Raw genomic sequence first — 21,252 nt, forward strand, 5'->3', positions numbered from 1 at the left:
GTTTTCCTGGGGCTCAACAGTTTATCCCTTTTGCATTTTGTCTGGCTGCTCAATTTTTGAATGTCTTTTCCCTAGGGTCGAGGAAATCCAAAACTGGAGGGGCATAGGTTTAGGGTGAGAGGGGAAAGGTTTAAATGGGACCGAACTGGTAACATTTTCATGCAGAGCGTGGTATATGTATGGAATGAGCTGCCAGAGACAGTGGTCGAGGCTGGAACAATTACAACATTTAAAAGGCATCTGGATGGGTATATGAATAGGAAGGGTTGAGAGAGATATGGGCCAAATGGTGGCAAATGGATCACCAGATTAATTTAGAATATGTGGTTGGCATGCACCGAAAAGTTTGTTTCCCTGCTCTGCAACTCTATGACTCTATTTCTAATTAATCTGAACCAACTTCACAAGACGAGGAATTGGCCATTCCATCCTCACAGCCTGTCCTCAACTGTGGCCTAATTGCACAGATTTCAATGCAAGTTTCAGAAAAATGTCTGGAGCTTTTTTTTAAAAATAACTGACTTTGCTTTCAAACTTAACTGATGTTTTTGAAAATATCTTTTTAGCGATTCTCAATGTTAAAGATCAGCCATTTCTCACACCACCCCCTCCCATCTCCCAGGTAGAGTCATCACTATCCGCTCTCTCTCTATCCTTAGAAGGGCTAATACAGTGATCAAAGAGGGCTCGAGGCACAAGAAAGGATGAGAGTGGGGGTGCGGGTAGAGAAATTGGACGGGAAACAGAGGCTAGGGAGAATGGAGAGAGAGAAATGGACACGGGGACTGAGCATTGGAGTTAAAGAAACCCTGGGGGTGCACAGGATGGGCGGGCAGAGCGTTTGTCAGAGAGAGAGAATGGGGGTGCAGAGTGTGGAGGGAGAGAATGGAAGAGGGTGAGGGAGAAAGAGAGCAACAATGAATGTTCGGAGAGGGTGGGGTAAAGAGAGGGAATGGATGGAGAGCAGAGGGTGGGGGAAGAGAGAGAATGGAGGGGGGCAGAGAGTGGGAGGAGAGAGAGAATGAGTGTGGGGAGAGGGACTGGATGGAGGAAGGCAGAGGGTGGACGAGAGACTGGACTAGACAGGGGGAAGAGGTTATGGAGATTGAATGGACGGAGAGGATGGCATGTGTGTGAGAGGGGGAAGCTAGGGATAGCGAGAGAGAATAGACAGGGGGCCCTGTGGGCATGATTGGGTCTTGATTGAATGGGGAGTTGGTGAATGCGTCCCACCCACTCCCAGCATCCCCTTCTTTGCAAATGTGCAGTGCAGATTTTTGTGAATGACACGAGAATCTGGAGCGTGAGCGCAATTACCCTCAGATCCTGGCATCAGCAAACCACTGCCTTTCTGTTTTAAAAACTAAATAAAGATGTGGGCAATATACTGGGAATGGCAAGAAGTGACTAAGAAACTGAACCGAGAGTCAGCGCTTTCCGGTGAGGGGAGCTGGGCAAAATCAGGAGGATGGAAGGATGAATTCGAGTTGGAATCCATTGAAAGGTGGAAGAAATGGGAGACAGAGATTTCGAGTAGGAGATAGGGAAGGCTGTTCGGTACAAACGTTTCGGTACAAACTAGAATTCTCCTATCCTATTTCCTGCCCTGCACTGACAGCACTGATCTGTTTTCTCAAGGTATTAGCAGAGGATGATTTGCTGTTCAGGCGTGCACAAGAAATTTACTCAGGGCCTGAATATCAGCAGCGTTTGAATCCAGGAGGGGAAGTTATTTCAAACATCAACGTGACTTGAGAAGCCCCGTGATTACACGCAGCCTGCGTGGGAGTGTTCCAGGGTTCTGGCTGTGCAGAGAACTTTAACTCTGTAGCGAAATGTGGATTAGTGTTCTCGCTGTAGAGAGCCCTTCTTTGGATCGTTGAAGCTGCTGAGACGCAATGACCCCTGTACCGTGGAAACTCTGTGGAAGCAAATTCAATTCCCCAAACGGGCTGGAGTGTCACCAGGACTGGCATGAAGCCAATCGATTCCTTCAATCCTGGAATGAAGTCAATCGATTCCTTCAATCCAAGACTGTGGGTGGTGCGGCAGCAGCTCAGTGGTTAGCACCGCTGCCTCACAGTGCCAGGGACCTGAGTTCGATCCCACCCTCAGGGTGATTGTCTGTGTGGAGTTTGCACTCCCCCCCCCCCCCCCCCCATCTCTGGGTGCTCTGATTTCTTCCCAAGGTGTGCATCTTAGAGTGGATTGGGTGTTCTAAATTCAGGGATTAGCTGTGGAGGTTATTGTTTGGGATGGTCTAAGGAGGGGGGGGGGGGGTGGTCAGTATGGATTGATGGGCCCAAGGGCCTGTTTCCACAGTGTCGGGGGTTTGATGATTTCCCCCAACGTGTCTGCAGCCTGGCTTCCAGCTGCATCTCTCTGAGCCGAAGTTTCTCCAGCATGTGTTTTCCCGAGTTTCCAGCACCCAAAACCTCCCACCTTCTGCATATCGAAAGACAAGTCCCACCCTGCCCCCTCCAATGTGTGCTATGTAACTGCTTATTCAGTTTTAGTGGCCCAGCAGAGGCTGGTACCAATTTCGGAACAGAAGAGGATGGCATCAACCAGGACCTTGGGTTCATGTCACATGACAGGTAACCCCACTTCAATGTCACGCTCTCTCACATCCACACAAAGCACATACACTCACATTCACACAGATCCCTCTCTCAGACACACACACATATACACCCTCTCACAGGCTGATACTCTATCACTCACACATACTCTCATGCATGCTCACTTACATATAAGGCTTAGGTGTGATTTTGTATTTGCAGATACATTGTGCGCTTTTTGAGCCAAATACAATCTACAGGCAGTCAATCCATGTGAGATTTTATAAATTCCTATTTTGGAAATAGAACCAGTCTCACTCAAGATTGGGATACAGACCTTAAGTTGTCTCGAGAATGTGTCTTCAAACAAGTTCTGGGATTTACATATTAATGAACCAAAACCTGCAACCCATTCTAAAAGATGAAAGAATTCACAACAATCTAAGTTTGTTCAATATATCATTTCTGTTGCATGAAACTGAGATCTATTGCTATAAATTCTCCTGTGATCCTGCGCCACAAACACCTGATGAAGAAGCAGTGTTCCGAAAGTTAGTGCTTCCAAATAAACATGTTGGACTATAACCTGGTGTTGTATGATTTTTAACTTTGTTTCTTGTGAATACATCCCACACTTCCCGGTGCTGCCAGTAAACCTTACAATGTCGATGAAACGATGCAATACCTGCAGAGATGAAAAATTTACAATTTCTAACGATATTAGCTACTCATTCACTGCTCCTTCTGATATACGATATTGGAAACTTAGTGCAAGGGGTTGAAAGAAATGAGCAGCTTTAAAACAAAAACCTATTGGATCTCATAGCTTTCATTGACAGTCTGAGACTGGGGTTAAGTTCAAGTAACCTTTATTGCCACACAACTTTGTTACAGCTTCAGATTTCCCCAGCAAAAAAAAAGTGGATGAAAAGAAGCTTTTTCTTAAAACAGCTCAAAGCTCACACACTCCTCCCAACTCCACTTCCTTTACTGTTGGTCAGCACCGAGCTGTCCCTTATAATTGGTCCTTGGTATAGCCTTAAGCTGAAGGAAGTATTGCCTCGCTCAGCAAATTCAACCCACACACTGTATCCATTTAAGTTACTCCCACACATTTGCCATGAAGGGGGGCAGTCAAGAGTCAACCATGCTGCAGTGGGTTTGGAGTCAAGTGTAGGCCAGACCGGATAAAGGATGCAGTTGAGATGACTGAGTGAATCCTTTCCCACAATGGCAGTTTCCTTTCCTAAAAGGGACATGAGTGAACTAGCTAGCACTGCTGTCTCACAGCGCCAGAGACCCGGGTTCAATTCTCGCCTCAGGCGACTGACTGTGTGGAGTTTGCACGTTCTCCCCGTGTCTGCGTGGGTTTCCTCCGGGTGCTCCGGTTTCCTCCCACAGTCCAAAGATGTGCAGGTCAGGTGAATTGGCCATGCTAAATTGCCCGTAGTGGTAGGTAAGGGGTAAATGTAGGGGTATGGGTGGGGTTGCGCTTCGGCGGGTCGGTGTGGACTTGTTGGGCCGAAGGGCCTGTTTCCACACTGTAATGTAATCTAATCTAAACCCCGTAATCTAATCTAAACTAGATCGCAGTTTCTCCCCCAAAAATGGTTTCATTATTAGATTCAGAACTCCAAATTTCTGACCGAATTCCAATCCCACCATTTGCCTCGGCGGGATTCAAACCCCGGGAATCCCCGGAACTGGGTTGATAGTCCAGTTGATAATGGCACTCGGCCGTCGCTCCTTCAATCCTCCTGCAATGGCACGTGAACTCAATAGACAATACGTACAGGAGTAGGTCATTCTGCCCTTTGAACCTGCACTACCATTCATTATGATCATGGCTGATCATCCTCAATCAGTATCCTGTTCCTGCCTTGTCTCCATAACCCTTGATTCCACTATCCTTGAGAGCTCTATCCAACTCTTTCTTTAACGAATCCAGAGACTGGGCCTCCACTGCCTTCTGGGGCAGAGCATCCCACACACCCACCACTCTCTGGGTGAAGAAGGTTCTCCTCATCATTGTCCTAAATGGCCTATCCCTTATTTTTAAGCTGTGTCCTCTGGTTCGGGACTCACCCATCAGCGGAAACATGTTTCCTGCCTCCAGAGTGTCCAATCCTTGAATAATCTTATACGTCTCAATCAGATCCCCTCTCAGTCTTCTAAACTCAAAGGTATACAAGCCCAGTCGCTCCAATCTTTCAACATAAGATAGTCCCTCCCTCAGTAGCCAGAATGTCTTTCCTCAAATTTGGAGACCAGAACTGCACACAATATTCCAGGCCAGCATGCTATTAGCTTTCTTCACTACCTGCTGTACCTGCATGCTTGCCTTCATTGACTGTGTTCAAGAACACCCAGATCTCTTTGTATTACCCCTTTACCTAACTTGACTCCATTTCGGTAGTAATCTGCCTTCCTGGTCTTGCCACCAAAGTGGATAACCATACATTTATCCACATAAAACTGCTTCTGCCATGTATCTGTCCACTCACCTAACCTGTCCAGGTCACCCTGTAATCTCCTGACATCCTCCTCACATTTCACCCTGCCACCCAGTTTTGTATCATCAGCAAATTTGCTAATATTACTATTAATACCATCTTCTATATCATTAATATATATTGTAAAAAGCTGCAGTCCTAGCATTGATCCCTGCTGTACCCCACTGGTTACCGCCTGCCATTCCGAAAGGGATCGTTTGTCACTACTCTTTGTTTCCTGTCAGCCAATCAATTTTCAATCCAAGTCAGTACTTTGCCCCCAATACCATGCGCCCTAATTTCGCTCACTAACCTCCTATGTGGGACTTTATCAAAGGCTTTCTGAAAGTCCAGGTACACTACATCTACTGGATCTCCCTTGTCCATCTTCAGAGTTACGTCCTCAAAAAATTCCAGAACTCTCTGGTGGCTCCGCAGGTGGGAGGAGTGGGTGAAGCCCTTTTCCACACTGAGAACAGATGAACGCCCTCTCCATGATATGGACCCTTATGTAGATTACAGTGTAAATGTCTTAGAGTGAACCCCTTCCCGCACACAGAGCATGTGAACGGCCTCTCCCTGGTGTGGATCGGCTGGTGCCTCCACAAGTTGCCCACATGACTGAAGCTCTTCTCGCACTTAGGGCAGGTGAACGGCGCCTCTCCGATATGGACCTACTGGTGGGACAGCAGGGTGTAAGAATCGACAAGTCCCTTCCTACATTCAGAGCAGGTGAACGGCCTCTTCCCCAGGTGAACCCGCTGGCGTTTCGGGAGGTGGGATGCATTGATGAATCGCTGCCCACACAGAGAGCAGAACGGCCTCTCCCTACTGTGAACCTGCTGGTGTGTTTGCAGGTGGGACGACTGAATGAATCATTTCCCACAATGGCGGCAGATGAACGGTCTCTCTCTGGTGTGAACTCGCTGGTGTGTCTGCAGGCTGCACAGCCAACTGAATCCCTTCCCGCATACTGAGCAGGAGAATGGCGTCTCCCCAGTGAGAACGCATCTGTGGGTGTCTAGCCCCAATGGGGAAGGGAACCCTTTCCCACAGTCCCCACGTTTCCATGGTTTCCCCATGAGGGGAGCATCCTTTGTGTCGCACTGGGTTTGAAATTCAAAACAGAAAAGATACATAGTCTCTCCCCACTGTGAGGGGTGAGATTTTGATCCCCCAAGCTGAGTAAATTGTTTGACGCATTTTTCACATACAGCGTACTGAATCTGCATCACTCGGGTGTCTCAGTATTCAGTATTATTCCAGCCATACCAGTGTTCAAAATCTCTCACACAGACAAAAGCAAACATTTCTTCTCGAATTGAATGGCTGCTGATATTCAAGCCCCATTGATTCAAGTGGCTCTGTCAGAAGATGACGCATTATTTGTTTTCAGATTTCTTTCTGCAAAAAAAATCACAAACTGAGTGATCACTGTCAGTACTGTTAAATGAACATAACATCGATGGTAATTCCTGTAGATTGCTAGATGAGTGCTGACCATATATTATGCAGGACACAGAAAACCCTCATGCAACAAGATAGCCTTAAGTGTGTATGGAGGAAAACGTAATTTAGATCGCAATAACCTGGAACAAGTTGGCGACAAAGGTGCTGGAAATGGAGCTGAATCAAGAATATGAAAATGAAATGTCAAGGCTGCTTGGGAAAAGAAAGCCAGTGAAGTTACTGAATGACTTCCTGCTGTCCTAGTAAATAAAAAAGAGACAAGAGATATAGAACGTAACTCTATTACTGCATTAGAAGGTGAAAAATCATAGCCACAAAGTTTTTATAACAGCCAACAATATCAGATATACACCATATGAAGCAATAGATGTCTACCTTTGAAATCAATGTGCCAATCCCTTAAATACTGCTCAGTTCCATGAGAAACTACCCTTATAATTCTGAACATGACGAAAGAAGTAAACCTTTTCCAGGGTGCAAATTCTATACGTGCCAAACCGAGGGAATACACAAGGAAAATACCTTTGATAGGGACAGAGAGCATCTGAGCACCTTTGGAGAGCCTGCTCAATCCATGGACTCAGTCCAGTTGCTACAAGTGAACAGTCTCCACCCCACCCCACACACCCCCACACCTCTCTCTCTCCCCCTCCCAGGTTGAGGAATGGAAAGGGGGAGACATTGCTTTGCTCCCAAATGTTGCCCAGAGGGAGGGACTTTCACTCTGAAATGGACAGGGCTACCTCCACGTTGAGACGTCCACAATGGGGTGGGGACGCACTGCCCCTGCGCTGCCCTGCAGCTGAGGCACATGGGGAGGGGAGGACACTTTGCAAACTCCTTTCGATCTCCTCCACATCAATGCGGTTTGAGTTCAAGCAAAGCACGGGGTTTAATTTTAGCTTTACACTCTCAGAAGACCCCCACCTCTGTGAATCCAACACTTTACTCCCCCCTCCACTCCATGGAAATACCGATTTGTGAGACTCTAGAGTTGGAGTTGCTACCATACCTGCTCTAGGGGGTTTGGTAGAAGCTATTTATTTTAATGAACCATCTCAATTTAACTTCATCCTTGCCATTCAAATACTAATGTTACACAGAGGGTGGTTGATGTGTGGAATGAACCTCCTCAGGAAGGGGTGGATGCGTGTACACTAAAAATACATTTGTTTTAGTACATGAATAGGAAAGGTTTGGAGGATTACAGGCCAACAGCAGGCAGGAGAGACTGATTTAGTTTGGGATTATGGTTGGCATGGACTGGTTGGACCAAAGGTCCATGATCATGCTGTATGACTCGATGGTAAGTTCATAGTTCCTTGAAAGGGGAATCGCACATAGACAGCATAGTGAAGAAGGTGTTTGATATACCTGCCTTTATTGGTCAGTGCACTGAGTGCAGGAGTCGGGAGGTCATGTTGCGACTGTAGAAGACATTGGTTAGCCCACGTTTGGAGTATTGCATGCAATTCTGGTACCAGTGATCCCACCCTGACACACCATAAACCAGACATAGTGCCTGAAATTGACTCTGATACAAAATCAAATCATTAAATCGCTGCAATGCAGAAAGAGGCCATTTGGCACATTGAATGCATTGGTAATAGGAGTTGGGAGGTCATGTTGTAGCTGTGCAGGTCATTGGTTCGCCCACTTTTGGATTATTGCATTCGATTCTGGTCTCCCTACTGTAGGATAGGAACGATGTTGTGAAACTTGAAAGTGTGCAGAAAAAATTGATAAGGATGTCGCCAGGGTTGGAGAGTTTGTGGTATAAGGATAGCCTGAATCGGATGGGGCTGCTTCCCTGGAGGGTCGGAGGCTGAGGGGTGATCTTACAGACATTTATAAAATCATGAGGGGCATGGATAGGGTAAATAGGCTAGAGGAAGTGGTGGAGGCTGGTACAATTCCAACATTTAAAAGGCATCTGGATGGATGTGTGAATAGGAAAGGTTTGGAGGGATAAGGGCCAAATGCTGGCAAATGGGACACTAGATTTATATAGGACATCTTGTCAACATGGATGTGTTGGATCAAAAAGTCTATTTCCGTGCTTTATGTCTCTATGTCTATTTGAGAACAGATGCTTTATTTCTGTTGATATAAATATTGTTAGGGAGAGAGAATTCCTCAAGTAGGGGATGATAAGAATCCTGTGACACCCCTAATTCTGGTTTACTATCTAATGAACACACTTTAAGCACCAAATGTGCATTTATGTCTAATTTTGTTTCATTTGTCTTGTTTCATTCCCTGCTCCGATGACTCTCTCAGTCTGGATGCTTGTCTGGCTGAGAATATTGTGGATTGGGCCTTGATTGACTGAATGTTTTATTGCTCTGGAAGGTGTAAAAGGGGCTTAAAGTTTCAGCAAAAAGCCAGCTCAGCTGAGAACAGACAACATCTTACTCTGTGGGAACAGGGAGAAGAGGACAGAGAAATCGGGACCTGAAATCCGAGCTGACACCAGAGTACCATGTTATTAGTGCTTTGATTAGCAGTGCCAACCCTCTACCTTTACCTCGCTTCCTATTCAACTTGAATACCACGTGCCCCCTCAATATTCAGATCCAATCCTTGTCATCCTGAAGCCACGTCCCTGTAAGGAGTCTCAGATCATAATTGTTCTCTTCAATGTGTGCAGTCAATTCATTCAGTTGTGTTACATTGCAGCATACATTCAGCCATACAGTCTTCAGTTTCAATTCTTGTGTTCTGTAGAATTCAGATTTGATTGATTAGATTCGATTGCCTACAGTGTGCCCAACAAGTCCACACCGACAGCCTGAAGAGTAACCCTCCCAGACGCATTTCTTTCTGATTAATGAACCTAACACTATGGACAATTTAGCATGGTCATTTGACCTGACCTGCACATCTTTGGACTGGGACATTTACTTTCCGTGTCCCTTTCTATCATTCTCTGATGTTCATTTCCACATCACGACATTGCTCACCTGCCTTGGTTCGGATTGGCCATAAAAAATGCATGTTCATACATTTGCAGTAATAGAAGCAGGAGTAGGCCATTTGGTCCATCGAGCTACTCCACCATTCATAAAGATCATGGCTCATCTATCCATCGTCTCAGCTCCTCTTACCTGCATTATCCTGACGATCCTAAATTCACCTACCATACAAAATCCCATCGAACTATGTCTTGAATATGACTGCTTCTACTGCTTCCTTGGGCAGAGAGTTCCATAGATTCACCACTCTCCGGGAAAAGCAGTTCCTTCTCCTCTGTCTTAAACCTACTCCCCCTAATCTTGTGACCTTGTCTCACTCACCGGCAGAAACGACTAGATAGGGTGGGTCTGGCTGGCAAGCTCGTCGGATGGGTCAGTGTGGACTTGATGGGATGGATGGCCTGCTTGCACGCTGTAGTGATTCTATGATTTACCGCAGTTGTGTTTGCCATGGACCGCAGCACCAGACCTCCCACCTTCTGCAAATCGAAAGACAAGTCCCACCCTGCCCTCTTGTACGTAGGTTATCAAACTGCTTAATAATTTCCAGTGAATCCAGCCCACGCCTCCCGCTGCTGCCAGTAACCTTTACAAAGCTGATGAGACAATGCTATACCTGCAGTACTGAAAATCATAAGGCTTCTAACGATACCAGTTACGGATTCACCACTCCCACTGATGGACAGCATTGGAGGCTGAAAGAAATGAGCAGTTTAAAACAAAAACTCATCTAACCCTTCAACAGGTTCCCTGCTCAGCACACTTTACTTAAGTCACTTCAACTCCACATTGCAACAAATTCCCACTTTCCACCAATATCCTGAATGTCCTCACTCACTCAATTGCTGTCTCACAAATGAAAGATTTCACTGTAGCTTCTGCTCCCAGTAAGGACAAAACATCTTTGAAAGCTGCTCTGAAAGTCCAGTCTTCACAATGACACTTCTGCTTTCCTTCAGTCCAAATTGTCCGTGCTGACCAGATATCCCAAAATAACATCGTCTCATTTGTCAGCACATAACCCATACCCCTCTCAATTCTCCCTATTACCAGATGCCTTTTGAAATGCTTTAAATATACCAGCCTCCACCACTTCCTCTGGCAGCTCATTCTATACACACAACACCCTCTGCGTGAGAAAGGTGCCTGTAAAGTTCCTTTTAAATATTTCCCCTTCACCTCAGACCTGTGATCTCTAGTTTTGGACTCCCCTACTCTGGGGAAAAAGATTTTGGCTATTCACCCTATCCATGTTCCTTATGAACTTCTATAAAGTCACCCCTCAGCCCCCAATGATCCAGAGAAAACAGCCCCAGCCTATTCAGCCTCTCCAAATAGATCAAACCCTCCAACTCTGGCAATAGCCTTGTAAAACGTTTCCAAATCCTTACCAAACGTTCGTAACACTTTTCCTGTAGCAGGGAAACCAGAACCGAATAAAGTATTCCAAAAGTGGCCTAATCAATGTCCTGTACAGCCGCAACATGACCTCCCAACATCTGTATTGAAATGCACTGACCTATAAAAGCAAATCTCCCAAACACCTTCTTTGCTATCCTGTCTACCTGCGACTCTACTATGAACCAGCACTCCATGGTATGTTTATTCAACAACACTCCCCATTAAATGTGTAGATCCTGCCCTGATCTGCCTTTCCAAAATCCATATTTCAAAATGGGGTCGAGAAACGTATAAGCCGTGATTGAATGGTGGAGCAGATCTGATGGGCTAAATGGCTTAATTTCTGCACCGATGTCGGATTGTCTCTTGCTGTCCTGGACATAGTGAGAGAATTGGAAACAGGAATAGGTCATTTGTCTTTCCAGCTGGCACCAGTATTGAACAGTTCATAACTGGATATAAATATACCTGCATCTAGATGGATAGGCTAGGACTTTTTTCACTGGAGCATCAGAGGTTGAGAGGTGACCTTAGAGAGGATTATAAAATCATGAGAGGTATTGATGAGGTGAACGACAGGTATTCTTTCCCTAGTGTGGGTGGTTCAAGATGAGGGAGCAAATTTTGAAGGTGAAGAAATAAATATTTTAAAAAGACATGAGGGGCACCTTTTTTTTAAAGATAAAGAGTAGTTCGTGTGAGGAATCAATGTCCAGAGGAGTTGCTGGATGCAGGTACAGTTACAATGTTTAAAAGACATTTGGATAAGTACATGAATAGGAAAGGTTCGGAGGGATATAGGCTAGTCATTGGCAGGTGGGACCAGTTTAGTTTCAGAACACCGCCAGAATGGACGAGCTCGACTGAATGGTCTGTTTCTGTGCTGTATGACTCTGTAAATGTTCTGTACTGGTTTTAAAACCATTTTCTTGCCTTCTCCCATAACTTCTTTGTTCTTCAAAGTCACATGAACTCAGCCTTGAATACATTCGATAACCGACCTAACTGCAGGAAGACATCCCCACTTCTGAACTCAATGCCTCTTGCTGATATACCACTTGCTTTGCTCATTGCTTGCTGCACTTTCTGACAACTGGCAGTGACTGGTGTGGAAGGACACTGAGGGCCCTTTGTCTATCCACACATCACTCCTGATGAAGTGCTCGTGCCCGAAACGTCGACTCTCCTCCTCCTCAGTTGCTGCCTGACCAACTGTGGTTTTCCAGCGCCACAATATTCAACTCTGATCTCCAGCATCTCACTTTCGCCATATCTCAACATATCACCATTTAAACAATGCACCTCCTTTCTGCTATTTTTTTTTTTACACTGCAAAGGCTATAACTTCACATTGTGGTACTGCATTTGCCATGTGTTTTCAAGTTGACACACGGACCTGGATCAACTTTTCCAGAGTCTGGTCCCTCCTTCGGTTCACTCTTGAACCCCAGAATGAAAAAGTGGTGAGAAAAACACTGTTGTACTCACAAATGTTAGACAGAAGAAGGAAGTTACAATCTGGGGTGAAGTTTAACCTTATTCAGAGAGAAAAGAGCAGCAGCATCTTCAGAGGTCATGATCCAACCTCCGCATTTCGACAATGGCCGGCTCTGATTGGCAGGAGGACCAGACTCCTTCCGGTCCTCCAAGGTTCTACATTGCTCCGTGGAAAGGAGCTCGCGCGCTCCCAAGAGTATGCGCAGTGCTTTGCTGATACTGGCGGTCACGCGCAGTACTTGCTGACACCGTGGAGCATGCTCAGTATGAAGGAATTTGTAAAACACAAAATTTATGATCTTACGATCTTATATTCCACAACCACCTGGTGAAGTAGCAGCGCTCCGAAAGCTAGTGCTTCCAAACAAGCCTATTGGACTGTAACCTGGTGTTGTGTGATTTTTAACTTCGTACACCTTAGTGCAACACGGGCACCTCCCGATCATGACAAATATTAAGCGTCCAAATGCGAATACGAGAGAAAAATACCGAAGCTATTTTATTTTGCCGATTTCTTTTCCCTGTGCCTCCACATTTTATTTCTTTTGCATTTTGTCTGGCTGCTTAACGTTTCTGTCTTTTCCCAGGGTAGAGGTATTCCAAAACTAGAGGGTAAAGGTTTAGGGTGTGGGGGAAAGATTTTAAAAGATCTAAAAGACTCGGAATAGAACATTCACCACTTACTGGGCGAAAGTGAGGACTGCAGATGCTGGAGATTAGGGTCGAGAGCGTGAAGCTGGAAAAGCACAGCAGGTCAGGCAGCATCCGAGGAGCAGGAGACTCGACGTTTCGGGCAAAACCCTTCGTCAGGAAATAGCCATGGGGAACTGCAGGGCTGTAGCGTAATCGAGTGAGTCTAAGTGGGATGCTGTTGGAAAGGTCGGTGTGAATGGCCTGTTGGGATGATATGGTTCCACTGCCTTAGCCACGCGTATTTTGAGAAATGTGGGAGGAGTGGGTTCCAGTTCGTGGGACACTGCCACCAGTCCTGGAGAAGGTGGCATTTGTGCTGTCTCTCTCTTCACATTCTGCCCCCTGTCCATTTTCTCCCCATTCACTGCCCCCTGCCCATTCTCTCTCCTCACACTGCACCCTCTATTCTCTCCCCCAACCCTCTGAACACCAGTCTGTTCCCCTATCCATTTCCCTCCCTTCTCCACCACCACCAGCGACCCCCTCACCCCCCACCCCCACAATCGTGCTTTCTCGTGCCTCAGCCCTCTTTGGTCGCTGTATGAAGTCTTTCTCAGGGAAGAGAGAGAATGGATGGTGATGACTTTCCCTGGGAAACACGGCATGTGAGAAATAGCTGATTCTTAAAATTGAGAATAACTAAAACCATAAATTCAGAAACTTCGTTCAAGTCAGGAGAATGTTATTTTTTTCAAAAGAAAAGCTGCAGAAATCTTTCTGAAACTTCCATTGATGTATGTTCAGTTAGGCCACAACAAAGGACAGGCTGTAAGGAGTGAATGAGTGAATAAAAGACAAGTCCAACATTGCCCTCAAGGAGAAAGTGAAAAATGCAGATGCTGGCGATCAGAGTCGAGATTGTGGTGTTGGAAAAGCAGAGCAGGTCCGGCAGCATCCAAGGAGCAGGAGAATCGACGTTTCGTGCATAAGCACTTGGCACTCGGCCATCGCTCCTTCAATCCCCCTGCGATGGCGCGTGAACTCGGTGGTGCCTCAGCAGGTGGGAGGAGCAGGTGAATCCCTTCCGGCACTTACAGCAGGTGAATGGCCTCTCTCCAGGGTGGACCCGCTGGTGGGTCAGCAGTGCAGCTGACTGAGTGAGACCCCTCCCGCACATGGGGCACGTGAATGGCTTCTCCCTTGGGGACTCATTCGTGCGTCTGCAGATGGCTGATCCGACTGAAACCCTTCCTGCACACCGAGCAGGTGAATGGCCTCTCCCGGTGTGAATGCGTCTGTGGGTTTCCAGCAGGGATGGGGAAGGGAATCCATTCCCACAGACCCCACATTTCCAAGGTTTCCCCTTTGGAGGGAGCTTTCCTTGTGTTGCTCTGGGATTTAAATTACAAACAGAACGGGTACATAGCCTTTCCCACCTTCGGGGTGAGACTTTGATTCCTCCAAGCTGAGTAAATGGTTTGAAGCACTTTTCACAGTCAGCGCACTGAATCTCCCTCACTCGGTGTCTCAGTATTCTTCCTGCCACAGGACTGTCCAAAATCTCTCAAACAAACAAAGCAAACATGCCTTCTTGATTGGAATGACTGCTGATATTCAAGTTCCAATGAATCAAGTGGCTCTGTCAGAAGTTGATGTATCATTTGCTATAAGATTTCTTTCTGCACGTCTTCCTACAAAGAAAAATCACAAAATAAGTGATCACTGTCAGTACAGTTAATGAACATAATATAGGTGGCAATTACTGTAGATTGTGAGATGTCTGCTGATCACATATTATCCAGGCCACAGAAACCTGAAATTCCTCATGCAGCCAGATAGGCTTAGCTGTGTATGGAGGAAAACTTCATTTCAGTGACAATAACGTGGAACAAACTGCCTACAAAGATGCTGGAAATGGAGCTGAATCAAGGATATGAAAATGAAATGTTAAGGCTGCTTGAGAAAAGAAAGGCAGTAAAATTGCTGAATGACTTCCTGCTGACCTATTAAATAAAAAATTATGACAAAAAAAGGACGTAACTCCATTTCTACATTAGAAGGTAATAATAATTACAAAGAAACTTTTACAACAGCCAACAATATCAGATATACACCAGATAGACCAAAGAACAAAGAAAGTTTACAGCCCAGGAACAGGCCCTTCATGCCTGAGCCGATCCAAATGTACTGTCGAAACCTGTCGGTCAATTCCTTTGCATCTGTATCCCTCTACTCCCCACCACTCATGCATTTGTCCAGACGCATCTTTAATGAATCGACCGTGCCTGCCTCTACCGGCAACGCGTTCCAAACGCCCACCACCCTCTGTGTGAAATAAAACGCGTTGTCGTTTTGAAGAAGTGCTGCCCTTGCCGCGTTCATTGTAACGGGAGCTCTGCCCCATGCCTAATTGAGGCAGTCGGATCTCGTTTAATGAAGCTGCTTTTTCAGAGAATTAACTGGCCGTTTTTGCACAAGGCACGATAAGAAACAAGGGCTCGTCCGGGATTTGAACGTGGGATCTCTCGCAAGCCCACGCACCAGAAGGCCCGAAGCACGAATCATACCCCAAGACCAACGAACCACAGGCCCCAGGCGGGGTACATTTTTTGAGCAATGTGCCAATCCCTTAAATGCTGCTCAGTTCCTTGAGAATCTAACCTTTTAGTTGTGAACATGAGGAAAGGAGCAATCCTTTTCTAGGGTGCAAACTGTATACGTGCCAAACTGAGGGAATACACAAGGAAAATAGCTTTAAGAGAGATAGAAAGTATTTGAGCACCTTTGGAGTGTCTGCTCCCTCCCTGGATTAACTCCACTTGCGACAAGTGAACAGTGTTTCACCCACCCCTACCTCCCCTCCCCCTCGCTGCTGGAGGATGGTATATGAAAAGGGGGAGACATTGCTTGGCTCCCAGATGTTGCCCAGAGGGAGGGAGTTTCACTCTGAAACTGACAGGGCTGCATCCGCATTGTGACGTCAACAATGGAGGGCGGACGGACAGCTGTCCTGCAGTTGAGGCACGTGTGGAGGGGAGGGCACTTTGCAAATCCCACTCTCCTCCAAGTCAATGCAGTTTGAGTTTAAGCAAAGTAAGGGGTTTAAATATACTTTAGAAAACCTCCTTTGTGCCGTGGGAAAACTTCGGCCGCGGGAAATGCAGTTTCATAGTAACCTTCCTACACTCCAACCTCCAACCCTGGCAACATCCTTGTAAATCTTTTCTGCACCTTTTCTAGTTTCACATCTTTCCGATAGGAAGCAGACCAAAATTACATCAAATATTCCAAACGTGGCCTGACCAATGTTCTGTACACTGGCAACATGAGCTCCCAACATCTATCCTCGATGCTCTGACCAACAAAGGAAAACACACCAAACGCCTTCTTTACTATCCAATCTGCCTGCGTCTCTACTTTTAAGGAACTATCAACCTGAACTCCAAGGTCTCTTTGTTCAGCAACACTTCCAAGGAACTTACCACTAAGTGTAAAAGTCCTGCTCTGATTTGTTTTTCCAAAATGCAGCACCTCATATTTATCTACATTAACCTCCAACTGCCATTCCTCAGCTCATTGGCCCATCTGATCAAGGTCCCGTTGTGATCTGAGGTAACCTTCTTTACTGTCCACTACACCTCCAATTTTGGTGTCATCTACAAACTGACGAACTATACCTCCTCCGTTTATATACATAACATTTATATAAATGACAAAAAGTAGCGGACCCAGCATCAATCCTTGTGACACACCATTGGTCACAGGCCTTCAGTCTGAAAAGCAACCCTCCATCACCATCCTCTGTCTTCTGCCTTCTAGCCAGTTCTGTATCCAAATAGCTAGTTGTCCCTGCATGCCATGAGATTAAACCTTGCTCACCAGTCTCCCATGAGGAACATTGATGAACGCCTTCCTGAAGTCCAGAGAGATCACGTCCATCGCTCTGCCCTCATCAATCCACTTTGTTACTTCTTCAAAAAACCCAATCATGTTCATGAGACATGATTTCCCAAGCAGAAAGCCATGCTGACTATCCCTAATCAATTCTTGCCTTTCCAAATACATGTAAATCCTATCTCTTAGGATTCTCTCCAAAAACTTGCCCATCGCGGATGTCAGGTTCACTGGTCTATAGTTCCCTGGCTTTTCCTTACCACCTTTCTTAAATAGTGGCACCACGTTAGCCACCCTCTAGCCTTCTGGCACCTCACCTGTGACTATTGATGATACAAATATCTCAGTAAGAGGCCCAGCAATCACTTTCTCAGTTTCCCATAGAGTTCTAGGGTACTCCTGATCAGGTCCTTGGGCTTTATCCACTTTTATGCATATCAAGATATCCAGCAATTTCTCATCTGTAATATGGGCATTTTTTCAACATGTCACCATCTACTTTCTCACATTCTAGATCTTCCATGCCCTTCTCCACAGTAAACACTGATGCACAATATCCGTTCAGTATCCCGCACCCCCCGCCCCATCTACTGCAGCTCCACACAAAGGCCGCCTTGCTGATCTTTGAGGGGCCCTCTTCTCTCCCTTGTTATCCTTTTGTCCTTAGTGTATTTATAAAAACCCTTTGGGTTATCCATGACTCTATTTGCCAAAACTATCTCATGTCCCCTTTTTGCCCTCATGATTTCCCTCTTAAGTATGTTCGTACTGCCTTTATACTGTAAGGATTCACTCGATCTCTCTGCTGATACCTGATAAATGCATCCTTCTTTATCTTAACCAAAATCTCATTTTCTCTAGTCATCCAGCATTCCCAAACCTACCAGCCTTTCCTTTCACCCGAACAGGAATATACTCTACATCAGAAAATCACCTGATGAAGGAGCGTCGCTCCGAAAGCTAGTGTGCTTCCAAGTAAACCTGTTGGACTATAACCTGGTGTGGTGTGATTTTTAACTTTGTACACCCCAGTCCAACACCGGCATCTCCAAATCAGGAATATACTGTGTCTGGACTCTTGTTATCTCATATTTGAAGGCTTCCCATTTTCCAGCAGTCCATTATCCTGCAAATATCTGCCCCCAATCAGCTTTTGAAAGATCTTGCCTAATACCTGAGTCTTCCACCAATTTAGAACTTCAATTTTTAGATCTGATATATTATTTTCAATCACTGTTCTAATGTTAATAGAATTATGGTTGCTGGCCCTTAGGTTTTGCACCCTCGCCAGTATGTACATCAATATTGTGAATTAGAAAATGTCCTTGTACACACTTAACAAATTCCTCTCTTTGGCAGATAGGTAAATGGGCAGGAGTTATACATTGGGTCCACTCTTCCTTCATTCCCATCAACCCTAATCCCATTCCCACCCCAATAGTCCAACGGCACTTTCGTCTGCAACTGCCGAATGTGTGACACCAGCCCATTTACCTGCTCCCTCCTCATTATCCAAGGGCCCAAACTTACCTTCCAGATGAAGCAGCACTTTACCTGTACTTCCCACAACCCAGTCTACTGCATTTGCTGCTCATAATGTGGTCTCATCGACATTGGGGTAAACGAAGCATAAACTGGGTGACTGCTGCACAGAACATCTACGTTCTGCCCGCAAAAAATACCCTGAGCTTCCAGTTGCCTGCCAATTCCACACCCCACCCTGTTCCCTGGCCAACATCTCTGTCTCAGGTTTGCTGTAATGTTCCAGCGAAGCTCAGCACCAGCAGAACGAAGAGCACCGAATATTACACTTGGGTACCATACATCCCTCCGGTCCCAATATCAAATTCAATAATTCTAGGGCCTAAAATCCATTGTATCCTCGTCCCTACCACACACACGAAGCCTTGTTATCACATAGTCTGTCATTACACACTACCTATTCTTAGCCACGAACAGTCTCCATACACCCTCCCACGCAGATCGTTATCAACTCCCTTTCCTGTCCAACAGTTTTGGGCTCTGTCCTGATCTATCATTTACTGCATCCGCCTTCCTCCCACAATATCTCCTGCATATAAACCAACGTTTTCCCAATCACCATCAGTTCTGTGGAAGGGTCACCGGCAACTCCTGTTTTTTGCTTCTGATACACAGCATCCACAGTTCTTTCAGCTTTTTATTGAGGTAGAGTTGGAAATTGTTTCGAGAGACAGAAAGAGAGGGGGGAGAGACAGAACAGACATGAACTGTTGATCTCCGTTGTTCCTCGTAACGTAAAATCATTGCAGTGCGATCACTTCCCTTAAGCATTAATAGAGGTCCCGGGGTATGCGTGAGCTTGTGGCGCAACGGTAGCGCGTCTGACTCCAGATCAGAAGGTTGCGTGTTCGAATCACGTCAGGCTCACTGACGTCAACTTCCTCCATTCCAAATCAAGGACGGAGTATGTTCACTCTGGGTATCTGTTGAGCGAAGTCTTCTTTGGGGAAACTTTCGATCACACGTGAAGCTTTGCTGTCAGTATGATTTGTGAACACTGTGTCAGGGATGTGTGCCCATTGTTTGGGTAAATGCTCAGCGCCCCCAGTTCATCACGGGATTTAAACACAGCCGTCTCCCTCTGGGCAGCCATTTGGTTCAGCGCGGTGTGAATAACATAATACCAACAGTTTTACAACATAATCCAGAGACTCCCAGCTTTATGTTTCAATCTATCAGGAGAGTGAATGCGATTTCAGATAGAAATGTTTCCCACCAACAGCAAATCCTTTCCTCTCACTGGACACAGTTAAAATTATCTTTATTCAACAGATGGAGCGGAAACTACAGTCTGGCATCCTCTCTCCACATTGACGTTGAGCCTGAATTTTATAAACGTTGTCAGTAAAATCCAATGCCGGACACTGATTTGGTTCAATCGATTTTTTTGCCAAGCGTAATTCACCGAGAGGATGCTGCTGTGTGAAACAGCGTGGGGAATTACTGCAGGGCCTCCTGCACATGGGACACACCGCAACTGATGTGTTTCACCTTCACCAGTTTATTCCTATCTCGGAGAAGAGAGGTTTGATGATTCGGATCATAGCAGCCAGACAGAGGACAGGAGAAGAGCACTCAGCCCTTCACAAGCTTGTCACCACAGCTAGGTCATCGTGGCCTGTGTATCAGTATGGGATAGTAATCTGCATCTACTGACTGGAAGCACAGCAAATTGGAGTGCTGGTGGGACTATCACACAGGAGAAAATGGCTTCGACCTATCAACTGGAGTGGTTCCCAATGCGCAACTCCGCTCACCTCAACTGAATAACTGTAAACAAATTACTCCGTGATTCAAAGGAATACTCGGTTTTGAATCTGCATTGTGTCATGTACCTTCGAGAATGATGTCAAAGCACCTTCATTGCTGTGATGGAGTATCCTGTTGGGCAGAATATACCCGTTGTCAAATTTCCTACGTTTTGTTGGTCCAACTCCGATTTCACTCAGAATCACGAAATGTGGGACAGCGCAGACTGAGGCCATGCAGCCCACCTTAGCTCTGCTGGCTCAACACAATATGTAAATAAGTGTCTCATTCTGTCGCCTTCTCCCTGTAAATCTGCACATTGTTACATTGAACATACCCACCGAATTCCCTTTTGTGTCCATTGAATCTGCCTCTTTGTCACTGTCAGACAGCGACTTACTGACCCCACTCCCTGTGCGAAAACGGTCTTCCTAATGTCACTTTTACTTATTTTCCTGATGACTTTCAATCTCTGCCAAATCATTCTCGATCCTTTCAGGCCTGGGAGCATTTTCACTGCATTATTTCCTCTGTCTAAAACCCTCATGACGTGAAAAACTTCAATCAGACCAGCTTTCAGCCTTCTGTTCTCCAAAGAGAGCTGCCCCAAACTTTCCAATCTCCCTTCATTGCTGACATTCCTCAGGACGGCACCATTCACGTTAACCTGTTCAGCGCCGTCTGCAATCACTTCACTTCCCCGCTTCCTGAAGTGTCACCCTCAGAATTGTTCATAATACAGGTGGAGGATTCATTCAGACTCGGATTGCGCGGGCGAAAAATCTGCAATCCTTGTTTTCACTTTGAACAAGTGTTTCCCTTCGCCGTGTTCACTGCAATGGCAGCTCTGCGCCGTCCCTAATTCAGGCAGGAAATGTGTTGCTGGAAAAGCGCAGCTGGTCAGGCAGCATCCAGGGAACAGGAGAATCGACGTTTCGGGCATAAGCCCTTCTTCAGGAATGGCCTGAAGAAGGGCTTATGCCCGAAACGTCGATTCTCCTGTTCCCTGGATGCTGCCTGACCTGCTGCGCTTTTCCA

The 21,252-nt window shown here is 46.0% G+C and overlaps 1 non-coding gene across 1 annotated transcript; it reads left to right on the top strand.

Annotated features, from left to right (window-relative positions):
• The first annotated feature begins 19,260 nt into the window (after positions 1 to 19,260).
• On the top strand, positions 19,261 to 19,332 carry trnaw-cca (transfer RNA tryptophan (anticodon CCA)). The gene has a single exon. It is a non-coding gene; the product is annotated as a tRNA-Trp (tRNA).
• Positions 19,333 to 21,252: the final 1,920 nt, after the last annotated feature.

Source organism: Chiloscyllium plagiosum, unplaced genomic scaffold (genome assembly GCF_037043375.1).
Source record: "Chiloscyllium plagiosum isolate Xiang-an unplaced genomic scaffold, Cpla_swu_hap1 HiC_scaffold_27, whole genome shotgun sequence".
In the NCBI taxonomy this organism is placed as follows: Eukaryota; Metazoa; Chordata; class Chondrichthyes; order Orectolobiformes; family Hemiscylliidae; genus Chiloscyllium; species Chiloscyllium plagiosum.